We start from the raw sequence: 20,046 nt of genomic DNA on the forward strand, positions 1-20,046 counted from the left end.
GTCCCGGAGATGGCACTTTTAAGGAACCTGGCTGTGACGGGGCCGTGCCAGAGGTAGGAAGTGCATTAGTAGGAGGGAGGACTTGGTTGACAGGAGAAGGTCTGGGCATAGTATGTATCTTGGGTGAAGAACCATAGAAAGGGAGAGTCAAGACAGAGGGAAAATGCATGATGGGGAGAGAGGTACGCACTTCTGAGGAGGTAGGAAGAGTCTGGACCAAGAGAGGGAGTGAAGGAATTCACCTTGGACTGAGAAAGGAACATCTCTTCTACTGAGAGGAGGGAGCTACACCAAAGGCAGATGCAGAAAAAATCTGAAGTAAAGAACAGAAAGTTGGGAAAGTTTTGAAATAGAAATCGATGCCTTTGTCCTGCCCTTCACTGCCACTAGCCCAAAGGGCCATGTTCTTTATGTAGAGACAGCAGGACCTAAAAGCCTAAGAAAGGTATTATATCAGGTAGATTACTTGCCATGGTAAAAAACAGGAAGTCCAACATTTGGGGTTTGTTATTTAACTTCATTGACTTAAGGAATAAAGGTGATTTATTGCCTCATTCAACAAAAAAACTCCAGAGATGAGTGAAAAGTTTTACATGAAAAGTTTTACATGAAAGTTTTACATGAAAAATTCCAGGGTAAAAAAATCTGTTTCTTCCAGATATACTCTCTCCAGAGAGCTCCCTAGCAAACCTCCCCTTACACACCATTTACCCAAGCTGCATTCTTTTTTAAAAAATAAATTTATTTTTATTTATTTATTTTTGGCTGTGTTGGGTCTTCGTTGATGCGCATGGGCTTTCTCTAGACGCGGTGAGCAGGGGCTACTCTTTGTTGCGGTGCGCGGGCTTCTCATTGCGGTGGCTTCTCTTGTTGCGCAGCATGGGCTCTAGGCGTGCGGGCTTCAGGAGTTGTAGCATGTGAGCTCGGTAGCTGCGGCTGGCGGGCTCTAGAGCGTAGGCTTGGTAGTTGTGGCACACGGGCTTAGTTGCTCCGCGGCATGTGGGATCTTCACAGACCAGGGCTCGAACCCGTGTTCCCTGCATTGGCAGGTGGATGCTTAACCACTGCACCACCAGGGAAGTCCCCCAAGCTGCATTCTTATTCCTGGACCACCACCTGTGGCAGAGAAATTCCACCCCACGGTTGGCTTACCAACCACTGCGTAAGTTCCTGAACTGTCATTAGCAGGAAACACTGTGCTCCCTATGGACCAGCTGTTCAAGCAGAGCCTTGGCATTCAGGTGTGTGTTGGGCATTTTGGGTCATTAGAATGACTGCAGGAGGAAGTTAGGGATGCAAGACATCCCAAGATGCATGGGACAGTTCAGAGCAAAGAGCTGGCCAGCCCCAAATGCCCATTGTGCCTGCTGCTAAGAAATGCTGCTGTAGACAGAGAAGCCCACGCTTGAATTTCACTGGCTTCATGAGGAGGTGTGGTATAATAAGAAATATATTTGGTATGTCCCCATTCCTAGCACAGAGCTCCTAAAACCCTTGGAATTTCCTGAGCACTCAGAAAGTCTTTTGTTATTCATAAGAAGCCCATGTTTTGATCACACAGGAGTCTATGCTAATGAGGAGACTCAAGGCTGTGTCCCTACATAGCCTCAGGATGGGGCTGGTCACCAGAAAGACTGAGTGATTAGAAGGTGAGACTTTCAGGCCCACCCAGCAACCTCTAGGAAAGGGAAGGGGTACTGCAGATTAAGCTCTATAAAAACTCTTGAACAATGAGACATTTGAAGAGCTTCTGGGTTGGTGAACACATGGAGGTGCTGGGAGAGTGGTGTACCCAGAGAGCGCATCTCTTTCATCTAGCTGTTCTGAGTAGTATCCTTTTATGAAAACCAGTTAAATGTTAAGTAAATGTTTCCCTGAGCTTTGTGAGTCATTCTAGCAAATTATCAGACCCAAGGACCCCTCGCGTTTCTGGGAACTCCAATTTATAGCTGGTCATTCAGCAGGTGGCCCCTGGACTTGAGACTGGATCTCAAGCAGGGGAATCTGGTGAGCCTGAGCCCTTAACCTGTGGGATGTGATGCTATCTCCAAGTAGATAGGGTCATAATTGAGATAAATTTGTATGACACCCAGTTGATGTCCACTGACCTTTGGAGAATTGCTTGGAGATGATGGAAAACACCCCAGGAAGATATGGATACCTGAACAAAAGTGTGGAAGGAAGGGGAAATGGATTTAGGGGAGGCGGTCAACAACAGCTGCTATGGATATCATAGATCTCAGAAGCAGAGAGCCTGGGGCTTAAATCCTGGCTCTGCCACTGAGGAGCTGTGTGATCTTGAGCAGGTTAATGAATGTTTAAAAGCCTTACTTTCTTTAATAAGTAAAAATAGAATAATAAAACATACCTTTGAGACTTCTGAGAGGATTAATGAGAGAATGTATGCAAGGAGTCTGTCAAAGGTCCTGGCCCCTAGAAGGGATTCAATGAGTATTGGTTTCCTTTCTTCCTGCTCTTACATGCATTAATTTCCAGGGTAGCTATCTGATAGCATCTGAAGGGATCAGTACCTTGCTATTTCCAGCAAATGTTTTTGAGGTGCTAATATCTTCTAATGAGAACATGAGCCATCATTTAAACCATTAGATTAGGAACATTACAGATGGTCCCAGCACAATGTGTTCGCGTCGCAGATGGCTCGTAATAGCAAGTCAGTAGTAATAAGCAAGGAGAGAAATATCAGTTTTAGCTCTGGGCTTTCAACTCCATCTTTTTTTAAAACAATTATTTATTTATTTATTTGGCTGTGCCGGTTCTTAGTTGCGGCGCGTGCGATTTAGTTCCCGGACCAGGGATCAAACCCGTGCCCCCTGCGTTGGGAGCGCAGAGTCTTAACCACTGAACCACCAGGGAAGTCTCTCAACTCCTTAAATATACTACTGCTGTAGAAAATAAATACAATAAGTATGTACACATATGTTTGCCTTTCTATGTTTCTTTTATTTTTTTATTATTATTATTTGGCCACACTGCGCAGCTTGCGGGATCTCAGTTCCCCAACCAGGGATTGATCCCGGGCCATCGCAGTGAAAGCACTGAGTCCTAACCACTGGACCGCCAGGAAATTCCCTCTATATGTTTCATAATTAGGTGAAGATTCATAAGAAAATGACCTTCATTCCGGTTTTGAATGCATCTTCTTCCCTTCAAACACAGGCCTTTGTGCTTTCTGCCCTCTCTGGAAGATGACTCTTATTTTTCTTTCAGAGTCCATGTAAATGATCAATTCCTCTGGAAACGCCTTCCAATTTTCTAGGCTAGGTAGGACATTTTGTTTTTGTTCTCATAGCCTTGTGTTTTTGTTATCTATTAATGTGTTACAAACCACTCCCAAATTCAGTGGTTTTAAATACCAACAGGGTATTAATTACCATGATTATTTTTGTTGATCAGGTGGTTCTCATTTCTTCATGTGAACTTGACTGAGGTGCTGAGATAGCTGGAAGGTCCTGAGCCCGGCATATCATGCTGGACACCAGCTGGGAGTTCAAGGCCCCTGGTGATCCTCCATGTAGACTGTGCACTTATTCGTAGAATGGCAACTGGGTTCTAAGAAAGTGCATTCCAAGAGGTCTAGTCCCATTGGGCAAGTGCTCATCAAACCTCTGCTGGCACCATGTATATCATGTCCCAAGAATCAAAATTAATTATGTAGCCAAACCATTGTCAACATGGAAGGGGATTGCACAAGGGCAAACTGCCAGGAGGCCTGGTTCACTGGGGGCCAAAGTCTACCACATCCAGTGAGCCTTTCCTTCATAGGACTCATCATTGTTTTCAATTATATATTTATATGTGTTATTATTTTTCTCTCTCAATAGACTCAAAGATCCATGAAAACAGGATCTTTTTGTTTCTTTGCTAATTATTGTGGAGCAGAACCTTAAACGCAATTTAAAGGTTTTGAAGAAGCCCAAGTGACTGAGAAACTAATACCAGGTGCCATCATGGAGGTCTTGCAAAAGAGATCGGTCCCCAAATGGCCTGCCCACTGTTAGCTGATCACCTACCATGACACTGTTTCGAGGAGAATTGTAGGTATTCTGTTCTCCCTCTCATCTCAAGCCAAGGGAGAGGGATTTCAAAAATTATTTGGAGAACTTAGCATGTGATCCTTGAATTTTGATGCACCATCCCTGCTGACATCCCTTTGTTTGCAGGCACCAAGGTTACTTGTGGGCATCAGACCCTGCAAGGGAATTGTCTCAGGAATGTCCTGCCAGGCATTCCCTCTGAATGAAGTAATCTGAACATGTCCTGGATGGACACCCAATGATGTCTTCTACCAAACGACATGAGCTACATTTTTTGAGTGCTGCTTATATTCAGGGACGTCCCATATATTTTTTCTAATTTGTATGATAACACGGCAAGGTATGTAGGTTTCATTCACATTTTACAGATGAGAAAACTAAGTGAGGTTGAATGACTTGTCTGATGTCCCATAGCTAATAAATAGCAGAGCTGTGTTTCGAACCTGGGTCTGAATGTTTTCAAAATTCGTGTCTTTACATAGCACCCCACCGTCATAGTTCAGGCAGACATGGAGGAGACACATCTTCAGAGGCACACACGGAGACCAAGTGTGCGGTATATTTGATAGGAATATCAAATATTCCTTCCTTATAAAAGGAAGGGGGGTAGAAGCAGCATTGGGCAGATGGAGAAGTTGCAATACAGGCTTCAGCAACCCTGCAGGAGCTCTGGAACACATTGTGTCCGTTTGTGTGGCACCCTTCAGGTAGAAGACTGGACCTTCTACCTTCTGCCTTACTCAGGCAAGAGATGCACATTGCCCCTGTGCTAATTTTGTGTCAACTTGACTGGGATACAGGGTGCTCAGATACTTGGCTAAACACTATTTCTGGATGTGTCTGCGGGGGTGTTTCTGAATGACATTAGTGTTTGAACTGGTAGCGTCAGTGAAGCAGATTGCCGTCGCGATGTGGGTGGTCATCATCCCATCAGCTGAGCGGCTGAATAGAAGAAAAGTGCAGGGGAAGGGAGAATTCACTTTCTCTGCCTGGCTGTTGAGCTGTGATGTTGGTCTTGTGCACTTGGACTGGGACTTACATCATCAGCTCCTCTGGTTCCCAGGCCTTGTGATTTGGACTGGAATCGACACCACTGTTTTTCCTGGGCCTCTGCCTTGCAGATGGCAGATCATGGGGTTTCTCGGTCTCCAGAATCATGTGAGCCAGCATCTTGTAATAAGTCAATCTCTCTCTCTTTGTATTATCTCTGTCTCTATCTACCTCTATCTCTCTATTGGTTCTCTGGAGAACTCTGACTAATATACCCGGGAAGCACCTGTCCTCAGGGTGCTCTCTGCAGCTGAAACCAGTCTCAAAGTGGCTGGGGGTTACGTGCTAACTTCACAGCCCACAGCTAGGCAGCACATCCTTTCTGCTCTTCACAGCACAGCCCCATGTCTACCACAGCTCTCAGCTATTAATTTTAATTTTGCTTTTGGTATTTTAGTTTTTTGACTTAAAAAATATTATTATTCATGTTTTAATAATATTGTTACCTTGAGATTCATTTAAAAGCTAATCAGATTTGAGCATGGACACCTATATTTAAAATCTGAGTGCCAGTTAAAATGGTAAATTTTATGTTATGTATATTTTATAACAATAAAAAAAATCTATGACTCCTACACATACCTATATGAGAGTCTAATTTCCTTATCGTGGTCCATGAAACCTATCAGTCAGATCTTAAACTATATTTATAAGCTTCTACTACTGATCAGTCCCGCTCCATTTTTAGCCTCCCATCCCTGACTCCCCCTGCTTCTGGACAATGCTTCAGCGATACTCAACTTTTCACTGATCCCCAAATATTCCATCTTCTTCAGCTACTGATGTTTTGCACATCCTAGATTGTCCACATCACGCTTCCTTGATTTCTCTGCCTGATGAAATCCTACTGACCCTCTTCAAGACAAAATGTAAATATTATTTGACTCTCTGGGCAATTTTGTTTGCTATATCCTTGTGTTTTCCTATTATGTAGCTTCTAAGGATTCTTGGTTTACATATACATGCATGTGTATGATTGCGTTATACATACACGTTTCATCATTTGCACTGTATTAGGATGGTGTTGGCTGCAAGTAACAGAAAAATAGGTCTTGCCTCTCTATTGGCTATACCCCTTTAACCTATAATTCTGTTTTTGTTTGTTTGTTTCTTAAAATCTTTTATTTAATTTGTTACAATATTGCTTCTTTCCTGTGCTTTGGTTTTTTGGCCACGAGGTATGTGGGATCTTAGCTCCCCAACCAGGGATCAAACCCGCATCCACTGCATTGGAAGGCGAAGTCTTAACCACTGGACTGCCAGGGAAGTCCCTATAATTCTGTTTAATGTAAACATTGCAAATTCAGTGGTGGAGATGTTTCAGTTCTTAATTTACTTGACTTCAGTTCTAGTTATCTATTGCTATGTGTGGTACAATAAAGAATTTGTTTGATTTTTATCCAGGTTGCTGGCATAGAGCTTCACAAATCCTTGGAATTTCCTGTATGATAGGAATGTCTTTCTTATGCTAATGAAATGAGTCATGATGGGCCCCCTAGATAGCTTCAGGATGGGGTCTCATTACCAGAAAGAGTAACCACAGGATTAGAAGGTTGAGCCTTTCAGCGCCTCTAAGGAGGGGAGCTGGAGATTGAGTTCAGTCATGTGGTCAAAGATTTAATCAATCATACCCATGGAGTGAAACCCCAATAAAACCTCTGGCCCTGAGACTTGGAGGATCTTACTGGCTAGTGAATACGTTGATGTGCCAGGAGGGTGATACGCCCTCATTCCATGGGGAGAGGGCCGGGAAACTCTACACTGGGGACCCTCCTAGATCTTGCCCTGTGTGCACCCATTATAATAAAACTGTAATCCTAAGTATGCCACTTTCCTGCGTTCTGTGAGTCACTCTAGGGAATCATCAACCCCGAGGGGGCTGTGGGAACCTCTGAGTTTGTTGTCAGTTGATCAGTAGTAAGCGTGGCCTAGGGACCACCCCCCACCCGACCCCCCTTAGATATGCAGCTGGTGTCTGAAGTGAGAGTTGTCTTGTGGAGGACTCAGCCCTTAACCTGTGGAGTCTGTGCTAACTCTGGGTGGATGTGTCAGAATTGAATTGCCGTACACCCTGTTGGTGTCAGTTGGAGTTGACATGACATACTCTGTAACTTGTATTAACTGTTTAAAATAATTTTTAACAGTTAAAATATTAACAGTTAAAATATTAACTGTTTAAAATAACTGTTTAAAATAATTTAAAATAATTTTTAAAAATCATGATTTCTTAAAAAAAAAAAAAATCATGATTTCTCACAATTCTGTAGGTTGACTGGGCTCAATCGATTGGTCCTCCCTCACCTGAGGTCTCCCGTGCAGGTACAGTGAGATGGCAGCTGAGGCCCGGGCAGGTGATGCCTGGCTGGGATGGCTGAGCATCTCTCTTATCGTTAGCTCGGGCTTTCTCACAGTGTGGTGATCTTGAAGTAGTCAGACTTTTTACATGGTGGCTGGAACCTTCCAAGGGACAAGGATTGGAAGCTGCAAGTCTCTTAAAGTCCAGGCCTGAAAATGGGCACAGCATCATTTTTGCTGTATTCTACTGGACAAAACAGTCACCAAACCCACCTAGACCTAAGGGGAGGGGACATAGAACCCCACTTCTTGATGGGGTTCTATGAGTGCCAAATAACTGGCCATCTTTAATCTGCCTCATCCTCTCTTTGGCATTTCCCACTGTTTTCCACAAGCGATATGACATCATGTTCCCTGATTTTTCCTTTATCACTGACTCTTCTTCTCTAGTCTCCTTAAGTGCTATCTTGCCCCCACTATTTGAATGTCCTCTTCCTTTTTCTCTCTCACTGCTCATTTACCTTGGAATATTGTATCTACTCTTGTGACTCCAGTCACCACCTTTAGGCTGGTGATGCCTCAGATCTCTATGGACGTCTACTCTAACCCTCTGACTCACACAGCCAAGAAGCCTTTACGACTCATGAGAGAGGTATCTGGATGAGGCTCGTGCTCACCCACCCATGGGCAGAGCCACAAGTTTTGTCCAAAAGGCGGCCAGGTCTTCCTTGTACAGCTTTCCTGAGAGTCTCCTGCTTGTCCAACTGCACCACATTTGTGGCAACCTTCATGAATGACCTCCACAAATGACAGCCTAGGATGACACAGCTCATGGAACCCACAAGTGTCCAAAGGATGTGGCAAGGCTGACTGGCTGAATGAACGAGAATGATTTACACGAATATGTAAAATCTTTCACTGTAGAACCTACATTTAGCGCTTTCCAGATCCTTTGGCTATAAGAAGTGTAGACACAGTTTGTATGTTTCCATGAACTGCACTTCATCATAATTGCACCTTCACAGGTAAGAAGAGAACACCAGAGCAGCCAATGCATGACCCACAGCACTCATTTCTATAGAAACGTTTAGCCGTATCCTTTCTCACAGGCCGTGTGGACATGGCATTCGACAGTAAGAATAAGCTGGTAGTGGTTCCTGAAAGCAAACTTAAAAACAGATAGATTTGAAAGAACAGCTTGCTTAACAAAAAAAGAAATAGACTATGAACATTGTTTAAGTAAATCCCAATTTTGTTATATGTATGTAACAGTTTGTGTTAATTTTGTTATATTTATACTTGAGTTCTGTGTTGGCAGACCATTTCTGTGTCACCCCACGTATTAACTCTAAGGGGCAAGGACCTATGTTTTGGAATATGGGTCCTCAATTGGTTTCTTTCCCGTAATTGGCCCAAATCTGGGACTGGTTCTCCTCTTCAGTCTGTTGTGTAAGCATCGCAGTTTAAGAATGTACCACGATTTGGCATCCTCAGTCTGACACCATCTTCAGTGAAATCCAACAAACATTTGTAAGGCACTGTGTTCCATCCCGTGGAGGATACAAAGAGCCTGGGATGTCAAGATGAATGAGGGAGAGGGGAGTCACAGAAAACTGCAACAGTGCAGCAAGGCGACTGTGGCACACAGACACAGGCTTGCTGCCCTGTGCAGGGAATTAACTGTCGCTTCTCATCTGAGGAGCGAGAGGGATGGGGAAAGGATTCCAGATGGAAGGAGCACAGTAGAGGCACAGAGCAGGAGTTCAGGCTGCGGCTGGGGTGAGGAAAGCCTTGGCTGGAGTACAGAGCATATGCAGGTGGGTACCAAGGAAACCGACCGAACAAAAATGGGGCGGGGGGGGAACATTGTGGAAAGCATCGTTCAGAGAGAGTTGAGTCATCAAGGCTTTTGAACATAACTAGGGCTCACTCCCAGCCCCCGTTCTGTGACTGTCTCCCGTGGAGTATCATGTCAGCCCTTGATTGCATGGGCGTCTTATTCTCACTCTTCCCTGATGGAAAAGACTCATTTAAAAATAAAAAGCAAAACAAATAAACCAAAAACCCTGTCCTTGAGCTGAATCTCTTTCTAATAACTTTCTCCCTACACGGCCAAGCCCATCAGAACAGGCGAGAAGCTCTGAGTCTGAGTCCCCCACTTCTGATGTATCTATATATCACTATCTCTATATATCTGTAGGTACATTATCTATCTATCTATCTACACACACACACACACACACACACACACACACACACAAACCCTACTGGTTCCATCTCCTCTGGACAACCTGAACGAATATACCAGTGGATCTCAAACTCCAGTTGCATTCGAATCACTTGTCTTACTCATAATACAGAAGATGCCGTGAGTCCTTTTCTCATAGTTTGGCTTTAGTAAGTCTGGAATTGGGCCTGAGATTTTGCAATTTCCTCAGCTGCTTCTCAGGCACATGGTGAGAGATTTACACGAGAGACACTGGTCTGCATGACGATCTCCTCAATTCTCCTGGACCTGACTCTTGTCTGTAAGGAGATTATTCCCAGATCTATAGCTCTTGGCCAGAGCTCTGCTGAGTGCCAGATCCTTGTAACTGTCTGTTAAACATCTCAACTACTTGTTCCTTAAGCAGCTAATCTCACCATTTCCCCTGTAACATCTTTTCTTAGTTCCCATTTCAGTGAATGATACCAACATGTACCCATTCCTTCAGAGGAGGGAGCTGGGAGTCCTGCTGAATCCCTGCCGCCCACTTCTCCATGTCCTCAGCATCTTTCATATCTTCTCTACCTTTCCACACCGCTGCCACGGTCTGAACCTCCCACTCTGTGGAGCCTGGGCAGCAGTAATGAGCTCCACCCTGCCCCCTGTCTCTTGTCCCCTGCCCTCCCAATCCAATCTCCACTGCTTTGCCAGGTCCATTTTCTAAAATCAAATCTGATCAAGATTAAACCCTTTAATTGCTTTACAGCCCACAGAATAAAGCCTCCGTTCCCAGGATGACGTAAAAGCCCTCCTCCATACCTAGCCCTGCTCTGCTTAGTGAATGCCTCCCTTCCCAGATAGGCCTGTGCTATGTCCAGCTGTTTGTAGCTATGTAGACACATGGGGCTGCTTTTGGCATATTCATGGTCCTGTTAAACTGATCTGACTTCCTAGAATGTGTCCTCTGCCATCTTCATGCAAAATATCCTTTTGCTGCTCATCCTTCAAGACTCAAGAATCATCTTTTCTGCCAGGTCTCTTCTGATATTCCTATAGGTAAACTCACATTTTTCCAATCTTACTTTGATCATAGCCTCTGGAATACTTTATTGCATTTTTTAATTTACATGTGTAACAGTAAATAAATGGCAAATAATTCCTATTAGATTGGGAATTAATTGTTCACTTTTATATCCTAAGTACTCAGCACAGAGTGTGACATATAGTATAAATGTATGTTTGTTCCTATTGAATAAATAAATGAATTTATTATAGTGGAAAGAACATTGTTCTAAATAAGGTCTGAGGATCTAATATATAACATCGTGACTGTGGTTGATAATACCATATTGTATAATTGAAATTTGCTAAGGGGGTAGACTTTAAATGTTCTCACCACCCCCAAAAGAGAAAAAATATATAAATATGTCTATGAGGTGATGGATGTGTTAATTAACTAGGTGGGAGGAATCTTCACGATGTGTACATAAATCGTCACAATGTGCACTTTATCTTACAACTTTATTTGTCAACTATATCTCAGTAAAAGTGGAGGAAAAAAAAGAAAGAACATTGTTCTGGAAGTTCAATTACATGAGTCTACTCCTGGCTCAACCACTAATTCTTACCTCGGACAAGTCATTAACTCTCGTGCAGTACAGATAGCTTTGGGATTCGCTGGAAAGGAAGTGGTAAAAACAGCAAACGATGGCAGAACTGGCATGCAGATCCTACTGTGACTATCATGAGCCCCTCTAAAAATTCTTATCAATGCTCAGTTTATGTACCAATAATCCATGTTGTGCTGAGGTCGCAAGGTTTGGAATCCTAAAAGAATTGGGGCAAAGCGTAACTCATGGTGCAGAAATAATACAGATCTCCTTCCTGCCAATCCAGAGGGTATGAGAGGAGAGACTTCAGGGTAAACAGAAGTCGGGGTGGGTGTCCAGCCAGCAGGGGGGCGGAGGGGCCTCTTACCACACAACGCGCATCTGCTGTGGGACTGGGAAGGGGCTTCCCTTGCCTCACGCGCAGGGCACACGACCACAAGGCTGCCCCATCACTGATAATGAATCAGGCACCCTGGCTGGCAGTTGGCTTTTCTGATTCTATCCTAGGTTTAGGGTAGATCTGTTGTGTGAGAGGAGCCCTGTGCTCAGGCTTCCTTTCACTCAGCCGCTGGGGGAAGCAAATGAAAAGAAGTAGGGCTCTCGGCTGACCTCTGCTTTGCTTCCTTTCCCTTCATGGCACCATCTCCCTGAAAGATTAAGAAGCGCTTTCTTCCTGAAGCTTGGTTGGCCACGTCCCCCTTTCTTCGGAAGCGGGGAGGGAGAAGGTCTTACGTTTTAGGCTTAGACGTTACCATAACAACAACAACGAAACAGCAGTAGCAGCTACTGTTTGGAGGACAGATACTGTTTTCCAGGCTCTGTGCTAATCATTTGGCACATGCTGCCTCATTTACTACCCGTGATAACCCTAGGGGATGAGGACACTTTTTATCTTCCTTTACAGATGAGTAAATAGGCTCAGACAGATTAAGGAAGCTGCCTTAAGCCACACAGCTGGTTAAGAGGCAGAGCCAAGGAACAACCCAGGTCTGTCTGACTCCAGATTCCTCCTAACTGAGGAGTCTTCTCCTGAACTATCCCAATTCTATAGCATACACTCAAAAATTGATATTGGTGATTCTGTATTCCTTGAATTCAAATCTTTGAATTGATCGAGCAGTTATATGCACAGACATGTACATGACTTATAAGAAAACTATGACAGGGGGCTTCCCTGGTGACGCAGTGGATAAGAATCCGCCTGCCAATGCAGGGAACACAGGTTTGAGCCCTGGTCCGGGAAGATCCCACATGCTGCAGAGCAACAAAGCCCATGCGCCACAACTACTGAGCCTGCGCTCTAGAGCCAGTGAGCCACAACTACTGAAGCCCACATACCCAGAGCCCGTGCTCCGCAACAAAGAGTAGCCGCAGCTCGCCGCAACTAGAGAAAGCCCACACGCAGCAATGAAGACACACACAGACAAAAAATAAATTAATTAATTTAAAAAAAAACAGTAATGCATTATTAAAAAAAGAAAACTATGACAACTTGAAAATATAGGTCCTTGGATTTTTCTGATTAAAAAAGCCAAAGCCAACCAACCAACCAAGAACCCCCCAAAACCAATCAACTAATAAAAACCTCTTATGTTAGAAACTTTGTCCTAAAACAGAATGGCATTCTAAATACTGGTGAAGCCACAGGTTCATGGATTTGTGAGTCATCTGGTGAATCATTTTTCACCTCTAAAGGGCACTCCATTTCCAAACACTTTATCAGTGAGAGATTAATGCATGAGCTCTGAAGTCTTAAGAATTATTCACTATATGTCTTACTTGCTCATCAGCTGAATATTTTCTCCACCTATGGTTCTGATCAGTCACTGCTTCAAATATGTTGTTTCCAGTGATAATGTTGTTCATTCCCTACTCATACAAGTTCATTTCTTCTGAGCCCTGTCTCCCACCGAGTGCCTCTTTTAAAAATTGTTCTTGTGAGTAATAATCTTTCACTGCCAACTGCTGTGATTCATGGGTGAGGGCAAGCCTGGAAGGTGAAGAAAAGACATTCTTATTTTTACCTTAGTGTGGCTATTCCAACACTGCCTTCCGAGTCATCCCTCCCACCTACACCCCCATGCTCTGAAGATACCTGATAGTTTGCTGTTGAAATTGTGAGATCTGTGAGTTACAGGGAAAGATTAAGCCCATTCCCTGTCTAAACACTGCATCAATCCAGATCCAGATGATTCAGCCAGAAGGACGGGCTACACCTGTCAGCCCCAAGGGCCAGCTATTACTCCCCAGGCTTGGGAAGCATCAGTACCTCGAGGTTGCAGACCCTCTTGGCTTATCTTTATCCCTTTGAAATTCAGTAGCCAGGTTCCACCCTGCTGCCATCCACAACTGATCTGGAATTCCCACAGGACACAACCGTAAAAGTTGCCCCCAGGCTCGCAGTTGTGGCACTTGGGCCCAAGAGGAGACAACTTCCCTCAAGTCAACTTTGTAATTCTAACCAGTCATTCTTACTGAGTAGGTGCTAACATTTATAAAATCGTTATTAAGGTGGGGATCCCCTCTGCATTTAGGGGGCGTGGGACAAAGCTTTGGCATCCCACCAGTGCTTCTGTGTCCCTGTGGTAGTCTCTGGACGCTGCCTCAGTCCCCCTGCAGGAAGAAGGGATTTATTTGTGTCCATGCTGTCTTCAGGAATCACCTCAACTGAGGAGAGCTGCCTTGCCCATCATGGTAGATGTCTAGTGACCGAAGGAGAGCAGGGTGTGAAGACAGGTTCCCTACCCATCTTGGGCTCTGCTCTGAAGGGTGACCAGAGCTCCAAGCTCTGGAACCTCACACCTCTCCCCTCAAAACTGCTCTACCTTCTGTCTTTCTTACCTTGATGAATAAGTCATGCAGCCACCCATCCAGCTCAGATGCCAGAGCCCTGGCAGTCACCTACGCGTCCCCTCTCTTTACTGCCCCATCCAGTCACCACGTCCTTTTTAGTGACAGTGTTGTGGACATTTGTCATTTGAAAAAAGAAATTATTAATTTTTTTTTTTTTTTGGCTGTGCTGCGTGGCTTGTGGGATCTTAGTTCCCCAACCAGGGATTGAACCTGGGCCACCACAGTGAAAGCACCGAGTCCTAACCACCGGACCGCCAGGGAATTCCCTTAAAATTTTTTTATATGAAGAAACTTTGATTCTTTTTTTAAAATTGAGGTTTCATTGATGTATAATATATATATTTAATTTTTAAAGTTTTGTTTTTATACATTAAAAGTTGACATATACCACAAAGTTACACTTTGCTAGGGCTTCTTCCAGAATCTTAGGAGATATCCCATACAAATGAAGTGACCAGAAACATATATTTTATTAGCTGCATAGTAAACCCCACTCTGAGTACAACTTACTGGGCATTTGTTACCTGATAGACATTGAATTAGACACTTTATTATCTCATATCTGTTATGTCATATTTCATATTATCATCCTATTTATTTATTTTATTGAAGTATAGTTGATTTACAAAGTTGTGTTAGTTTCAGGTGTACAGCAAAGTGATTCAGTTATACATGCATAATTATATATTTTTTTCAGATTCTTTTCCTTTATAGGCTATTATAAAATATTGAGTATAGTTCCCTGTGCTCTAGTATAGAGTAGGTCCTTGTTGGTTATCTATTTTATATATAATAGTGTGTATCTGTTAATCCCAAACTCCTAATTTATCCCTCCTCCCCCCTTTCCCCTTTGGTAACCATGGGTTTGTTTTTTATGTCTGTGGATCTATTTCTGTTTGGTGTTTAAGTTCATTTGTATCATTTTTTTTTTAGATTCCACATATAAGCGCTATCATATGATATTTGTCTTTCTCTGTCTGGCTTACTTCACTTAGTATGATGATCTCTAGGTCCATCCATGTTGCTGCATATGTCACGTTTGATGTACAATACTATGTGAATTTCAGGCGTACAGCAGAGATTCATGGTTTTTAAAAGTTATGCTCCATTTAAAGTTATTATAAAGTAGTGGCTGCATTCCCAGTACTTTACAGTATATCCTTGCAGCTTATTTATTTTGTACGTAGTAGTTTGTACCTCTCAGTCCCTTACCCCTACATTTGTCATTTTCTTGATGGTTCAGGCTCTGACTTCCGTTTCCATTTGGGGGAATTCTGCATCGTGTGAGATTCGGTGAAGCCAGGACTCTGCCCTCCGCTTTGGAAGCCAGGCTCCCTCTCTTTCCGTCCCTGGTAGCTCTGGTGCAGGCACGTGACAGGCAGTTGGCTAACTGGATGCTTTCTTTGGCATTTTGAATTCGGTTTCGCATTCCACTCTTGGCCCTTCAATTTCTTTTCTGTAGACGAATCGTTTAGAAGTATCAGTCAGACCATGTCACTCCTTGCTCGAAATCTCCTAATGCCTTTCCGTCATATGGATACCAAACTCAAAGTCCTTATTGCAACCCCCAAGGTCCTCCACGATCAACGAGTGGCTGATTCTCTGTGTTCATGTCCTGTTGCTCTTCCCCTGGCCCATCTGCTCCAGCATCCTTCCTGTTCCTACAGCTTGCCAAGTACACACTTTGTATCTGCTGTCCCTCAGGCTGAAAGGCCCTTCTCACTGATTTTTACGTGGTTCACTCTCTCTCTTTTTAAAAATATTTATTTATTTATTTTGGCTGTGCCGGGTGCACGTGGGATCTTTTAGTTGCAGCATGCGAACTCAGTTGCGGCATGCATGTGGGATCTAGTTCCCTGACCAGGGATCGATCCTGGGCCCCCTGCACTGGGAGCGTGGAGTCTTACCCACTGGACCACCAGGGAGGTCCCCATGGTTCACTCTCTTAATGCCGGTTTTATTCAAATGTTTACAGAGAGGCTTTCTATGACGCCTCCTGTGCAAAATAGTCACCCCCTTCCCAAGTCCATCTCTGACCCCTAACCCGACTTTATTTTTCTTCAAAGCACCTCCCACCATCTGATGTTATACTGTTTACTTCTTTGTTTACTGGTCTATTTTGTATCTTTCCCACAAGAATGCAAACTCCCTGATGGCCAGGATGCAGTATATCTGTATCTAGCCCTGGTGTATGGTAGGTAAGAAAATAGTCACTGAATGAAAACGTGGTAGGGTCAATGGCTTGGGAGCCTCAGTGGGCTCACAGAATTGCTGCAATGGAATTTCAAGAGGCTTTCTCAACAAGGAAGCTGTTGGTATTTTGAGTGGTACTGCTTCACACATGGCAGGACATTCAGCATTCTTCACCCTTAGCCGTGACATGCCAGCAGCACCCCTTGTCACCTGATGCTATGGTCTGACTATCCAGCCCCTCCAAATTCACATGTTGGAAGCCAAACACATGATTTTTTTTTTTTAATTTTTATTGGAGTATAGTTGATTTACAATGTTGTGTTAGTTTCCAGTGTACAGCAAAGTTAATTAGTTATACATATACATACATCCACTCTTAATTTAAGACTCCTTTCCCATACAGGCCATCACAGAGTATTGAGTAGAGTTCCGATGGTGTTAGAAGCTGGGGCCTTTGGGAGGTGATTAGGTCATGAGGGTGGAGCCCTCATGAATAGGATGAGAGCCCTTACAAAAGAGACCCCACAGAGCTCCCCAGCCCCTTTTGCCATGTGAGGACACAGCAAAAAGTCTGCAAAAAGGAGAGAGCCCGCACTTGGCCGTGCTATTTCCTTGGACTCCCAGCTTCCAGAACTGTGAGAAATGAATTCTTGTTTTTTGTAAGCTACCAGGTCTGTGGTGTTTGTCATGGCAGCCTGAACGGACTAAGACATCCACAACCAAAATATTGCAACATGTTTCCAGATTTCCCCTTGGAGGGAAGGTGCAGGGCAGCCCTTGACAGAGTACCAGTAGTAGAGGAAGTGACTGGAAGTACAGGAGGCTGTGATCAGAGACTCAGATGCTCTTGTTTTTTCATTGTTCATATTTCTATCTTGGCTCATTCATTTCCACCTCGGTCCCTCCTACTAACCTCTGAGTTCTTTGAGGGCAGGAATCATGGTTTGTCTGAGTGTATTAGCCCATTTGAATACATGAATGTACATGTATGTACATGTATATGTATGTGTGTGTGTGTGTGTGTGTGTGTGTGTGTGCGCGCGCGCGCATATATTTGTATTTATATCTTTTCCCTTTTGGGCCGCCTGGCCTCCACAGCTCAGTTCTTTTCCCCACCCTCTGACCACGAGGCATCACTCAGCAGATAGAGTAAGACAAAGCAGGGACTCTGACATAACGCACACTGGCCCTTGTGGGACCATCTGTCCCAGCCGTGAGCCCGAGTCTGCTCTTGTCACTACGGGTGTGATTATCTCCATTTTACAGGTGAAGAAATTGAGGCTCATCTTTACCTGCCACTCATTGATTGATAACCAATCGGTCCTTGTAACCCAACCTTTGCTCTCGCCTCCATTCCGAAAAGCTCTTCCTCAGCCTCAAGTCATGATTTTATAGAGAAGGCTCTCCAGGTAGGAGGAGAAGGTGCTGATAGCAGTGTCATTATTTTAGGTTGGGGAGACTGATAGACCTGCAGTCGTGCCCTCAGCCTGTGCTAAGTGACCTTGAGAGTGACCTTGGAGTTGGAGCAGCCGCTGCGGCTGGCAGTCACTTGCAGCTGATTCTGCTGCTTTGTCTCGTGAGATGTGAAGTGACCTGACCTCCACTGACCTAACGAGTGATGTAGCTGGGACAGGAATTCAGTATTCCCTTCTTGGTCTCACCAGATTCTCTGTGTGCTTGGTGTCTTCTTGACTTCAAATGTGCCTTGTCTGATAGGACCTGAATCTCCATCACCTTCAATTGTCAACTCCTCTGGCCCCAGGCGTCCCAGTGGCTGCCTGGAGCACAGACAGTCCCATGTGCTCTGTTACTAGGGCTCTAGGGCTTTTGTCCCCATATTCTTTTACCTTGGTGCCTTGGGCAGGAACATGTATGAACCCTTTGAGTTTAAGGTTTGGAGAGGCTTGGGAGACCCTCAGCCAATTTTCTTAGTCTAGACCCACACCCTCCTTTTTGCCCTTGAACTGAGGCACAAAAAATATGAGTTCTTGTCCTTCAGGCCTGAACAAAGTGGCCCCCTTTCCCCACAGCAGTGTTTTTTAAACTCTGGGTCATGACCAATTCGAGAGTTGTAAAGTCAATTTTTTACAGTTGACCAGCATTAAAAAAATGAATAGAATAAAATCTAAACTATAAAAGTGGTAGGGAAGCTCTGTTCTATGAAGTCTTTTTTCAGTCATGTGTGTGTATGAATGTGGCTGTGTGTGTGTGTGAGTGTATCCTGCATCACAGTTCAAAATGTATTTCTTATTACATTTTATAGTAAAAAAAAAAGGGGTTCTCACCTTGCAGGTGATGATTTTGATTTGGTAGAACACAGAGCAATATGCCACTAAAAGCATATCAGTCTCTGGAGGGAGCGCGATAGGTATGTGCGTTTATTTATTTATTATTTTTGGCTGCGTTGGGTCTTTGTTGCTGCTGGCGGGCTTTCTCTAGTTGCAGCGAGCAGGGGCTACTCTTCGTTGAGGTGCGCGGGCTTCCGCTTGCGGTGGCTTCTCTTGTTGCAGAGCACGCAGGCGCGCAGGCTTCAGTAGTGGCACGTGGGCTCTAGAGCGCAGGCTCAGTAGTTGTGGCTCACAGGCTCTAGAGCGCAGACTCAGTAGTTGTACGCAGGCTTAGTTGCTCCTCGGCATGTGGGATCTTCCTGGACCAGGGATTGAATACATGTCCTCTGCATTGGCAGGCAGATTCGTAACCACTGCGCCACCAGGGAAGTCCCGGTATGTGTGATTTTGTTATTTTATTTTATTAAGTATAGTTGATTTACAGTATTATGTGATACAGTTATACAAATATATACATTCTTTTTTATACTCTTTTCTATTATGGATTATCACAGGGCACTGAAGATAGTTCCCTGTGCTATACAGTAGGACCTTGTTGTTTTGTATGTGTGTTTTCAAAGTTCCTGATTAAAACATACCTGCCCTGCTATTTCCGTAGTGTGCCTGCACGTGCGTGTACTCTCTCTCTCTCTCTCTCTCTCTCCCCCACCCCACCCCAATGTTCTTTTTTTTAAAAAAAATAAATAAATTTATTTATTTATTTATCTATCTGTCTTTGGCTGCTTTGGGTCTTCGTTGCTGCGCACAGGCTTTCTCTAGTTGTGGCGAGTGGGGGCTACTCTTTGTTGCGGTGCACGGGCTCTAGGCACACGGGCTTCGGTAGTTGTGGCTCATGGGCTTAGTTGCTCTGCGGCATGTGGGATCTTACCGGACCAGGTCTTGAACCTGTGTCCCCTGCATCGGCAGGTGGATTCTTAACCACTGCACCACCAGGGAAGTTCCCCCACACACACATACGCCCCTCTGCTGTTCTTGAGAACAACAATATCTTAACCATCTGGATAGCCCCTTATTCCTGAAACAGTGCCTGGCGCTCAGGGGTACCCAATAAATGCTTATAATCGTCAAATGACAGAGCTTCGAAGGTTAAAAGGTGGAATCTATGTAGTTTTCTTTCACCATGCCCAGCACACACTTGGCACTTCATAAATCACTGGGTGTGATCGTGATGACTTATGGAAAACAAAAGTACAATCATGAGACGCTGCGTGAATCAAAGGCACAGGTGTGATGAACAGCCGCAGAGCGGGGCCGGCCTTCACAACAGAACAAAGCTCTCTTCCCCCTCAGTGCACTTCAACAAACCCATCCAAACCAGGAAACCTCAGGGACAGAGTGGCTGTCATCTCCCTAAGTAATAGAGCCTATCTCCTCTTAACCTTTGTGACCCTCAAAAACCAGTAAATTCCTTCTTTTATCTATCCCAAATCCTTTAT

The 20,046-nt window shown here is 44.3% G+C and overlaps 1 long non-coding RNA gene across 3 annotated transcripts in view; it reads left to right on the forward strand.

Moving 5' to 3' along the window:
• Positions 1-20,046, forward strand: part of LOC309835716 — a 58,719-nt gene that overhangs the window by 13,980 nt on the left and 24,693 nt on the right. The gene's annotated exons all lie outside the window — the stretch shown is intronic.

The sequence above is a fragment of the Grampus griseus genome (genome assembly GCF_964374135.1).
Source record: "Grampus griseus genome assembly, chromosome: 17".
In the NCBI taxonomy this organism is placed as follows: Eukaryota; Metazoa; Chordata; class Mammalia; order Artiodactyla; family Delphinidae; genus Grampus; species Grampus griseus.